Source organism: Xenopus laevis, chromosome 9_10L (assembly GCF_017654675.1).
Source record: "Xenopus laevis strain J_2021 chromosome 9_10L, Xenopus_laevis_v10.1, whole genome shotgun sequence".
Classification (NCBI taxonomy): domain Eukaryota; kingdom Metazoa; phylum Chordata; class Amphibia; order Anura; family Pipidae; genus Xenopus; species Xenopus laevis.
Window position 1 is genome coordinate 6,412,542 of NC_054387.1, and position 12,687 is coordinate 6,425,228.

The 12,687-nt window shown below is 42.6% G+C and overlaps 1 protein-coding gene across 2 annotated transcripts in view; it reads left to right on the forward strand.

Annotated features, from left to right (window-relative positions):
* The first annotated feature begins 9,552 nt into the window (after nt 1-9,552).
* LOC108700860 (protein TANC2) overlaps nt 9,553-12,687 on the forward strand; it is a 180,767-nt gene continuing 177,632 nt past the window's right edge. Inside the window, exon 1 of one of the 2 annotated variants that reach the window (XM_018234875.2) lies at nt 9,553-9,811. The gene's annotated coding sequence lies outside the window, so the exon portion shown is untranslated. The remainder of the gene's footprint in view (nt 9,812-12,687) is intronic. The other variant, XM_041577258.1, reaches the window with a different exon arrangement.

A 12,687-nucleotide genomic window follows, 5' to 3' on the forward strand; every position in this document is an offset into this window, starting at 1 on the left:
CTGTGGGATAGCAGGTATAGTAGGGAGAGATGGTGCCTATAGTAACAGTGGATAATAGTCTCTGGGAAGGGAGTGTGACTGTGAGATAGCAGGTATAGTAGGGAGAGATGGTGCCTATAGTAACAGTGGATAATAGTCTCTGGGAAGGGAGTGTGACTGTGAGATAGCAGGTATAGTAGTATAGTAGTATAGTATAGCAGAAGCACTCATGAGCTTGAAAAAAATGACACAAATTAGTAGCATTTCAGTTCTGTTTGGAGAACCTTTCTCAAGCAACAGAAAAAACCAATTGACAATTTCCTCTTTGGATAAGGGAATTGCTTTGCAATAAGTGTGTTTTTAGTCTATATATATATATATATATATATCCAATGAAATCCATGCAATGTGCCAAAAGGTTTCATTTTGCCCTTTTCCCATTGACTGCAGGTGACAAGGACACATCTGTAATATGATCAACATAATCTTACAACTGTAATCATCGCTTTCTTCTGTGTAATTTCACTTACATTGCCTTCAGTCTATACACACTTTCCATTCCTGCTGTGCCTCCTGTAGCCCCTCATCCAATATACTCTTTAGTCCTTTCCCCCCCTATTACTGGCCCAGTCTTCAGAACTGTGATAAAAATAGTGAAAAAAAAAATATATATATTGGTTGAACATCCTTGTTCTCCACAGCCATGATTGCCATGGTAACCAGCGATGGAATGGGATACCTGTATCACTTGGGAATACTTCCCAAACCAGTATCTCCTTTCTGCAGTTGCCTAGCAACCAGCATCTGTGCGGCCTGCGGATAACAAGTATAGGCCATCTGAGGATCTTGTGTTGCTCATGCTGCCTGTGCTCATAGGCCGGGATCACACAGAAGCCTTGGATGTGACAGCAGATCTGGATTTATTAACAATGTGGGGATATGAAGCCAAGACAAGGATGATAAACCTTCCCAGAACCCTCAGCTTTTGCGTATCGCACTCATGCACACAAAGGCACATTTATCAGGGGTTCAAGAGTTAGGCACAAAGGGGTGCAATACTGGGGCCCTAATGGGCCGTGCACAATGCCTATGGTACCAGATTAAAAATCCGGCATGTTATAGAATGGCTAATTCTAAGCAATTTTTCAATTTGCCTTCATTTTTTTTTTACAATTATTTTTTATAGTTGTATAGTTATTTGCCTTTTTCTTCTGACCATTTCCAGCATTTAAATAGGGGTCACTGACCCCATCTAAAAAACAAATGCTCTGTAAGGCTACACATTTATTGTTATTGCTGCTTTTTATTCCTCATCTTTCTATTCAGGCCTCTCCTATTCATATTCCAGTCTCTTGTTCGAAGCAATGCATGGTTGCTAGGGTAATGTGGACACTAGCAACCGGTTTATTAAAATTGCAAACTGGAGAGCTGCTGAATAAAAAGCTAAATAAGTCAAAACCCCCAAATAATAATAAATGAAAACCAATTGCAAATTGTCTCAGAATATCACTCTCTACATCATACTAAACGCTTATTTAAAGCCCTTTAATTATGACACATATCTCTGCAACCTTTCTCCTCTGCTTTTCCATCTGTCGCTCATATTTCAGATTTTTAGCTATCTATATTTATATGTATTTCAGTCATCTTTATCATGTATCTTTATCTATCTATATCCATCACCATCATTATATTTATTTTTTTATTGTATATGAGCGTCTCAGCCGCAGCATTTGTGTCAGTGTGTTAATGCCCCCATAAAAATTCTGGCATGAGCCTCTCTTGCCCCTGGGCCTCCATACATATAGGGACAGCTGACAGAAAGAATTATTTCCCATAGTCCTTGAAAATGTCAGAGATTATGATTTATCGGCTCCATTTATAATTTGCTGTGCCACTGTAGCTCCAAGCGTCTGTTAACGGCTGACCTTTGACTGTCATGGGATGCAATTTGGCAGCCACAGGTTGCAGGTGCGGGGGCAACACATACTGACACTGAAATTTCTGTATAAAAAATGCATTTTGGGTAAAAAACATTGACAGTGACTTGCTACTACAGATATGGGATACGTTATCTGGAAACCTGTTATCCAGAAACTTCTGAATTATGGGAAGGCTGTCTCCCACAGACTCGGTTTTATCCAAATAATCCAAATATTTAAAAATGATAATAGAGCAAGCAAGAAAGAGAGATAGATACAGAGATACAGTTAAGGGATCCACTATCCAGAAACCCATTATCCAAAGTGCTCTGAATTACAGGAAAGTCCTTCTCCCACAGACTCTATTTTATCCCAATAATCCAAATTTTTTAAAATAAATTTAGACTCCGTAAACGATTTCCGTTTTCTGTGTAATAATAAAACAGTCGCTTGAACTTGATCCCAACTAAGATATAATTAATCCTTATTGGAGTAAAACCCAGCCTTTTGGGCTGTATTAATGTTTTAATTATATTTTAACATGGAGATCCGCATTACTGAATGACCCATTATGCAGAAAACCCCAGATCCCGAGCATTCTGGATAACAGGTCCCATACCTGTACTTTACACGTAGCACTTGCATTTGTAAATGAACTTTTCTCGAGCCAATTGTGCCAATTCCAGGTTTCACTTGAGTTTTTGCATGTGTACTCAGGGCCGAATTTGCCCAGGCCTAGGGCGGCAGGATTTTAGGGGGCGGCATGCTGCCCAACCACACCCACATTGGTTCAGAAACATTGGGGAGGCACAGGAGATACTATAGTTTTAAATAGTAAATAGTAAATTTCGCTCTGGTCCCGATGATGAAAATTTGAGCAAATAAAAGGGAGCGGATGAGGGCAAACAGTTTTGCAGTTTGCATTCATTAAAGGGGTTGTTCACCTTTAAGATAACTGTTAGTTTGATGTAGAGAGTGATATTCTGAGACAATTTGCAATTGGTTTTCATTTTTTATTATTTGTGGTTTTTGAGTTATTTAGCTTTTTATTGAGCAGCTCTTCAATTTGCAACCTGGTAACTAGGGTTCAAATTCCCCTAGCAACCATGCATTAATTTGAATAAGAGACTGGAATATGAATAGTAGAGAGAAGAATCAGTAATACAAATTAGCAATAACAACACATTTGTAGCTTTACAAAGCATTTGTGTTTTAGAAGGGGACAGTGACGTCCATTTGAAAGCTATAAGTCAGGAGTGTCCGTACTTTACATTCTGCTCCATGGAAAATATTACTTAAATATTATATTGATTTATGAGTGAATGTATATTGCTATATTTAACAAACAACTATTTCTTATGTAACCTTAACATAATAAATATCTGAATGAAATAGAAAGGTGATTTAGACAAGCTGTTTGTTGATAGCGCCTTGAGATCTACTGATAGATCCCGATCTAGCTTTTCGGCATTCCTGCTGTAAAGAGTCAGAAGAAAAAGGCAAATAACTATACAACGTTAAAAAATAAATAATGAAAACCAATTGAAAAGTTGCTGACAATTGGCGTTCTTTAACATCATATATAATATTATTAATAATATAACATTCTATAACGTAATAAAAGTTACCTTAAAGGTGAACCTGTGAGCCTTAAATGAGAAATTAAACTCTAAAGTTAAAAACCCCTACCCTACATAGACCCCCCTACCTCTTCCCCCCAGCCAAGTGTTACCCCGGGCAAATGCCCCTAACGTTTTACTCACCCCTCGGTGCATATTCAGGCATCGGAGTTCACAAGCCCCATCTCCTTCTCTTCGGAAATTTTCAGAAACGATACCGGGGTGGCGGCGCATGCGTAGTTGGAGTAGTTTTCTTTTTCGTGACAACTGCACATGCGCCGAAACTCACGAAAATTGCGAAGCGCTGGTCTCATTATGCAGAATACCAAAGCAGCTGAAGATGGCGACCCGTGAACTCCGATGCCTGAATCTGCACCGAGGGGTAAGGAAAACGTTAGGGGCATTTGCCCGGGGTAACAGGAGGAGGGAGGGGGTCTATATAGGGTACAGGGGTACGGCTTTTTAACTTTAGGGTTGAATTCTCCTTTAAAGTCAAATGGTCCAAGGCAACCCCCTGAAAAAAATTCTATAAAGCAATCTCTACCCAGAACCTGTGCACTAACTGCTATTAGCATTGGACTTAGGGTCTGGTGCCACTGAGATTGCTGCCTCAGGGGCGCCCATACTCCCCCCCTGGCCCCTGTCCCATCTGAAACCCCTGACCCCCAGCCTCAACCCCCTCCACCATCCCCCCTTTACCTTGTTTGAGTTGGTGGTGGTTTTTTCTTCCCAGTTCAACCCTGTCTGCGGCATCTTTTGCCCGCCTGCTTCCTCCTTACCCACTTGCAGGTCGGAGAGTTGCTGGAGAGGAAGGGGAAAGCAGACCCTTCAGTCTGGGCCCTCCTGCAACCTCTGGGTCTGCTTCCTCTATAGTTACACCACTAGCCTAAAGCCAGAGCATTGAGAGCAGAGTGAAGTAATAAACTGTAGGTCAGGGGCATATAATGAGAAATGGGAGAACTTATTCCGCAACAGGAATTCCGCAGCAACAATAATCTACTGTTATAGGCCCCAAAGTTACCCCTCCAATAGGAATACTGTACAAAGTGACTGTTCTTGTGCCAGAATGTATCCACTTGCATCTCTGCACCTCACCCATATTGGTGTCAGCTCACGTGTCCCGAGCCTGTGAGCAGGTGCCAAGCGGTTATACGATACACGGGTATCAGAAGCTTCCCCCGCAGGCACAGAGGATAATGCAGCCTGGCACTTATAGGCATGCCCTACTCAAGGGCTCATTTATGAATGGGTAAAAATAAAACGAGTCTTCCGGTATCTTCCTAAGATCAGTGTGTAAGAATAGCAAGTTTATAGTCTCTGTCGGGATATATATAATATAATATATATAATATAAACATAATATATATAATATAAAGCTGAGCAGAGGGAGCTGGCCAGTGGCACAAGACACTAAATGAAATAAAGAGGCCAGCCAGTGACAGGGGCAATTGGTCTGTTGTCCGGCACTTTATACAAACTATTGGGATTTTTCCCTGCTGGCTGGAACCATTGATTTGCCCTCATGGTTTATTTGAGGCCATTAATCAAGAGCTGGTGGCACACACACACTCTCCTTCTCTGCTATAAAGCAGCCCCGGCTGGGATAATAACTATCCCGGATCATTGGCTTTGCTGCTGCCGTACTGGAGGCAAACCAGTCGTTTGAGAGGGGTTACAAGTGCCGAGGATCATTCCGTTGGACTAGGATTAACCAAACTATGAAAACTCAGTGGGGCTCAACCAATCAGTGATTAGCATTTTGAAGCCAGCAGCAAGTAGAACAATGAATGCAGCAATCTGATTGGTTGCCATGGGTTGATAAATGACCCCCAGTGTGTGCTGTGACAGTGAGGAGGTGGGAGGAGCTAGAAAGAGCCGCTTAAAGCGGTGGTTCACCTTTAAGATAACTTTTAGTATGTTATAGAATGACCAATGTTAAGCAACGATTTAATTGGTCTTCATTATTTATATTTTATGGTTTTGTAATTATTTGCCTTTTTCTTCGGCCTCTATCCAGCTTTCAAATGGGGGTCACAGGTTTATGAAGTGGTAGGTGGAGTTAGAGTGAGTATGCAAATGAGGCAGAGGGTGGAGTTAGAGGGAGCAGGTTTATGAAGTGGTAGGTGGAGCTAGAGTTAGTATGCTAATGAGGCACAGAGTGGAGTTACAGTGGTTTATTTATAAATGCAAAGTTTCACCTGGGCAGTAACCCTTGGCAACCAATGAAATTCTTGCTTTCCCCTGTTGCTGCCTGTTAAAGGGGTTGTTTGATGCAGAGAGGGATGTTCTGAGACAGTTTGCCATTGGTTTTCATTTTTTAGTATTTGTGGTTTTAGGCTAGGACTACACGGCCGACATTGATGCGATCCGACGCTGGGCGACTAACTGCACGTGTCCATTCGGATGCAACAGGAGCAAGGTAAGTAATGTAAAAAAATGCAAGCTGCGTCCGACAGTTATATTTACTTACCTTGTTCCTGATGCATCTGACTTACGCCGACGCAAATGCCTTCCCTGACTCTGCGCCAGCTTAAATGAAAAAACGCCGGCGATAATCACAAGTGGCGATTCGTTTTCCGAAGGCGTTTGGGGAGATTGGTCGCCGCAAAAACGAAGCGATTAGTCGCCAGGCGACCAATTCTCTCCAAAACGCCCTGTGTTGCCTGACCCTTAGACTTGATACAATAGTTGCTGATACTCCAGAGATGCTGCTGAGAAATGGATCAACTAATTGTATCAACTAAATGAGAAATGTATCAACGAATTGTATCAACGAATTGTATCAATAAATTGTATCAAATCAGTTAAGAATCGGTAACAAAATAAAAGATGCAAAGTAAAAAAAAAACAGTATTTATTAAATAACTGAACTGATTGTTTGGAAGATGAAGAACCTCCTTAAAGGGTTGGTTCACCTTTAAGGTAACTTTTATTATGTTATGGAACGGCCAATTCTAAGCAGCTTTTTAATTGGTTTTTAATATTTCTTTTATATATATAGTTTTATAGTTATTTGCCTTTCTCTTCGGACTCTTTGCAGCTTTCAAATGGGCGTCGCTGACCCCTTCTAAAATTACTGATCCTTCTATTCAGACCTCTCCTATTCATATTCAAATCAATGCATGGTTGCTTAAAATGCAAATTGGAGAGCTGCTGAATAAAAAGCTAAATAACTCAAAAACCTTAAAGTGATACTGACACTAAAAAATTATTCTTCAAAATATTAATCTACATTAAAATTTACCTATAGCTCCTGTTGATCGTTTTTCACCGATAAGTGCTTTTGTAAGTAATTGTTACTTGAAGTTAATAAACCTGACTGTCCCTTTCTAATGCTAACAGACTATTAAAGCTCAAATATGGCAGTCTCCTTACAGAGGAACATGGGGGATCAGATGAGTAATGTAAACGCATCTGCAAATACTTTAATGGCAAGATTATAGATAGTATGCGAAGACAATTTTATGATAGATGTAAAAAAAGAGTTTAATTTCTGGTGTCAGTATCTCTTTAAATAATAAAAAATGAAAACCAACTGCAAATTGTCTCAGAATGTCACTCTCTACATCAGGGATCCCCAACCAGTAGCTTGTGAGTAACATGTTGCTCTCCAACCCCTTGGATGTTGCTCTCAGTGGCCTCAAAGCAGGTGCTTATTTTTGAATTCCAGGCTTGGAAGCAAGTTTTGGTGCATAAAAACTTAGTATAGTGTCAAGTAAAACCTCCTGTAGCTGCCAGTCCACATAGGGGCTACCAAATAGCCAATCACAGACCTTATTTGACACCCCAAGGGGTCTTTTTATGCTTTTGTTGCACATCTGAATGTGGCTCACGGGTAAAAAATGTTGGGGACCCCTGCTCTACATCATACTAAAAGTTATCTCAAAGGTGATCCTCCCCTTTAATGCAGTCTGCAGTGGGAACCCAGGGTTCACCTTCATCAATAGGCGCGTTTGCACGCAATTTATCAGAACAGACTGGGTGGAGGCAATGTCGCTAGTCATATATACACCCTATTGAGCGCCTAATAGTTGCCTGGTCAATCGTGGCCAGATATCTATCAGTTGGACTTTGGAAAGTTGATGTGGTTCTCGCTCAACAAGTCTCTGTTCAGCCATACCATTGGATCAGCCCAGTTTGGTCTATGGCCATAGTTGGACTGGAGAGGGGGGATCCTTGGCCAAACGGGCCTTATTTGCCCCCTGCCCAAGCCCCTGGCCTCTCTGTACATACATTGGGCAAGGGTGCAACAACTGGGGCAGGGAGCAGGTCTGGGTTGGAAGGTCAGGGCTAGGGTTGCCATCTGGCTGGTAAAAATGATGGTTGATCCCAATGTTATTAATAGGGGAAAAAAGATAAATATATAGGAAGGCCGGTATTTTTTTTTCCAGAAAAGGTGGCAACCCTAGTCAGGGCCCATTGGATCAGCTCAGTTTGGTCCATGGCCAGCATTGAACTGGGTGGTCCTTGGTCCAATAGGGCTGCCATAATGTGGGCCACCTGCTCATGCCCTCCCTATGCATACATTGGGTAAAGGGCAAAGGTGTAGCACCCAGGGCAAGGAGCAGGTCTGGATTGGCAGGGCCCATGAAGGTGAGGGCCCACTGCTTTTTTTCCCTGGTGTCCCACCAGCCCAGTCTGACCCTGCCCATGGTGTGGCTCACTAGCTACATATGAGCAACCTTATCCTTACAGTCAATTACAGGGACACCGGTTCAGGCAGTGAGAGAGTTAAAGGGGTTGTTCACCTTTGAGATAACATTTAGAATGATGTTAGAGAGGGATATTCTGAGACAATTTGCAATTGGTTTTCATTTTCTATTGAAGGTTTTTGAGTTATTTAGCTGTTTTGCTTTTTATTTAGCAATTTAGACCCAGGTAACTAGGGTCCAAATTCCCCTAGCAACCATGCATTGGTTTGAATAAGAGACCGGAATATGAATAGGAGAGGAGCTGAATAGAAGGATCAGTAATAAAAAGTAGCAATAACAATACATTTGTAGCCTTACAGGGCATTTTTCTTTTTAGAAGGGAGTCAGCGACCCCCATTTGAAAGCTGCAGAGTCAGAAGAAAAAGTCAAATAACCATACCTCCCAACATTTTGGAAGTAAAAAGAGGGACAAAAAATTTTTTTCCGCACGTAGCGCAGCAATTTTTTGACCACACCCCTTTCTGTGGCCACACCCCCTAATTATTATGTTTGTTTTACAAAATTTTCAGGTTATGAAAGTTTGAAAATATTTCTCCTTATCTAAACTGTGTTTTTGTGTCTCAAAATTGTTACAAAGTATCTTATTTGCACCTGTTAGCTGTTCTGGGCTCTCTGCTAAAAGCCAATTAAGTGAGAAACTTTGTTTCTTTTTCTGGCTGTTCAGTGCAGAGAAAAGAGGGACTTTCCAGTACAAATGAGGGACTGTGGGTTGAGCTGTCAAAAGAGGGACTGTCCCTCCAAAAAAGGGACAGTAGGGAGGTATGAAATAACCAGGCCTGGATTTGTGACGAGGCCACAAAGGCCCGGGCCTAGGGCAGCAAAGCATTAGGGGAGGCTCAGGCATGTCGCTCCGGCTGCTTTCTCGGGAGCACTGGAGACGCACAGCTCCCAGTGCTCTGTCTCCTCCTCCGTGCTCCTCGCTAGGGCCGTGCGGCCTAGGGGCGCCAGCCCGTCACATCCGGCCCTGCAAATAACTATAAAAAATAAATAATGAAGACCAATTGAAAAGTTGCTTAGAATTGGCCATTCTATAACATAATAAAAGTTCCCTGAAAGGTGAACCAGCCCTTTAACAATACTGAAGCAATGGGCGGAGTTAGAAGCAGTAGGAGGAGTTAGAAGCTGGTTTGTGGGCAGTGGAAGGAGACAGTGTTAGGGAGCAGCGAGCGGATAATTACAGACCAGTTATATGTATAAATATATAAATATATAAATAATAGTCACCGGGATTAACGATCAATAAAGAATAAAGAGAAATAAGCGGATGGGCGTGGCCTGACGGTTCTACTCATAATAATCAGTGTGTGGGCGTGGTTTTCCTGTGACGCTTTGGGCAGAGTGAGAGAGCGGCTGATGCTTCAGTGCAGTGAGGAGCTACGGGAGACAGGAGCACAGGGGTCGGAGCTACGGGAGACAGGAGCACAGGGGTCGGAGCTACGAGAGACTGGAGCACAGGGGTCGGAGCTACGGGAGACAGGAGCACAGGGGTCGGAGGGAGGCGCAGTTCCGTTACACAGTGAGAGACGGAGGAGGGAGGAATAAGGAGGTGCCGGTGAGAGGAGAAGAAGAAGGAGTGCAGGTGAGAGCGGGGAATGGTTCCTCACGGGCGGGTGTGGGACAGTGTAACGGCTCGTGTATCTCTCACTGAACCGGGTCACACCGGGCGCTGTTGCTATAGTGATACCTCCTGTAACTCTCCTACTTACCTCTCCTGTTTGTCTATATCACCACTGCCCGTATCTACTGGACTGCCGGCCTGCGCCTCTTTTACATACAATACGTCTGTGTGTATATATATATGTGTGTGTGTGTTCTATAGAATAGACTGGGACTTCTATACCATTCATATGTGTGATACAGGCAAATAACATGGGGAGGGGCTACACCCATATCCTGCATATACTATACAGGGGAGATGACAGGGTGCTACACCCATATAGTCTGTGTGTGTGTGTGTATATATATATATATATAGGTGAATATTACATGGGAGCAGCTGCAGTATAATATCAGTGTGCATTAGTTTGCTTGGGTGTGTACCTTTATTTTGCCATTATATACAGGATCAGACTTCTTGCTTCTAAAGCATTTCTTATGATTTCAGGTTAATTTCCTAATTAACAAAGAGAGGCCAAATAGATGGGAAATAGAGTATATCATGTAAAGAAAAAGTACTAAAAATAAAAAGGTTAAGTGAGAAGAAAATTATATTGGAAAATGGGCCCATGGGTTTCTGGTAGGCCCCTGGCATCCAATGGTACATGAGTATATCCAGATAAGTGCCTTTATATTGGCTTGTACAGCATGGGTATGCACCTGTATATTGGCTTGTACAGCATGGGTATGCACCTGTATATTGGCTTGTACAGCATGGGTATGCACCTGTATATTGGCTTGTACAGCATGGGTATGCACCTGTATATTGGGTTGGACACCTGAATTCGTAGCTGTGACTGTACCTGTATATTGGCTTGGACAGCAGTATCATACCTGTGTAATGAAATGGCCGGATGTGTACCTGTATATTGGGTGGTACATGGCTATGCCCAGATATTTACCAATATACGGAGTTGTATGCGCAGGTGTGTGCCTGTATATTGGGTTGGTAGGGCCTGATGTTTACCTATAGGTAGGGTTGTACAGTGGTATTGTCATATGCAAATCTTTATACTGGGTTTTACATCTGTGTACCTGTATATTGGGCTGCACATTTCAACCCCCATTGTGTACCTGTATGATAAAGTTATACATTGGTGTCCACAGGCTGTATCTGTAAACTGGGCTTGTACAGTGCTGTACCCAGAATTATACCGGATTTATACATTCGTCGGTACCCTATATCTGTCTATACATCTGTCATATACACTGTGTGGGCACGTCCGTATCCTCAGGTGTGTACCTTTATATATTGGGCTGATATTTCGTTATCCGTGGCTATATACAGAGGTTTTATATCCCCACACTGAGCTGATCCTAGTGACATGTGTGGGCCCTGAGCAGCAATACAGAGGTGTGTGCTGTATATAAGACACAACTGGTGATATCTTCCCTTTGCATTGCTGTATTGTGCTGCACAGGGCTCGGCTCTCTGCCTTGCATCTATGCACTTGGCCTTATTTTATTGTGTCGCGATGCAGCGTGCACCTGTTTGTCTTCCCATTCACAAGGCCCCTCTGTATCAATTGACTAATCCGGGCTTTGCACGTGGCTCCATAAAACAATTGTGAATTCCATGTTGTTGTTTTAAGCACATGGCTCGGCCAAGCTCTGCAGCATTGCACCTTATTCCACGAGCTCTGCGTACTGTATGTACAGGTGCTGCTCCGCACTCTCCATTATACAGCAGCTCTGCTTAATGTTGTCTTGTGCTGCTCACTACTGATGTGTAATTCACGTGCTTTGTTAGTGCAGCACGAGGCTTGTTAGTAGCCCTCTAGGGAACCAGGTCAGTTCTTGCTCCATAGCAAATGATGAGGCTCCGTAGTGAGATGTCGCTTATGTATAACTCCCTTTAATTGTTCGTACATGTCGGCATCTGATCTCTAACGGAACAACGGCAGTATGTTTGCAGGCTACAGCCTACGACACTGGCTTTTGGGGGGTTCTGGGAGTTTTAGTTCAACAGCAGCACCAGACGAATGACTGTGGGAAGATTAATGTGCTGGTGTCACCTTTAATTTAACTGTTAGTACGTGTTTGGCTAATTCTAAGCAACTTTTCAATTGGTCTTTGTTATTTTTTAAGGTAGAACTACACAGGCGATTTTCGGTGCGTGTCCGTCCGTTCTGACGTGACGCGCAGTCCGATGTGCCTAATGTAAGAAATACAAATGTCGCTCATAGAAGCTGATTACATGCGACACAACTGTCGGATGCGAGCGCTGCATGTTGCGTCTTCATACGACAGTCGTGTTGGATGCAATCAGCTTCTACGTGCGACATTTGTATTACTTACATTAGATTCGGCCCATCGAACGTGACGTTTGCAATTCGTCGGAACGGATGGACATGCACCGAAAATCGCTCATGTAGTTCTATCCTTAGTTATTTGGGCTCTTCAGATTCTTTCCAACTTTCAATTAGGGGTCACTGACCCCATATAAGGCTGCACATGTATTGTTATTGCTACTTTTTATGACTCCTCTTTGTATTCAGGCCTCTCCTATTCATATTTTATATATATCTCTTTTCTTGCAATCGGTGCATGGTTGCTAGGGTATTTTGGTCCCTAGCAACCAGATTGCTGAAACTGTAAAAAGGAGAGATGTTTAATGAAAAGCTAAATAAATCAAAAACCTCAAATAACAAAAAATTAAAACCAGTTGCAAATTGTCTCCGAATAGCCCTCTCTACATCGCACTAAAATTTAAAAGAAAGTAGAGGCCATAACAGGTTTTTGGTTTAGGTTGTCGTTACCCCACAGCTGTTGTAGAGCGACATCTCCCAGAGGCCCTAA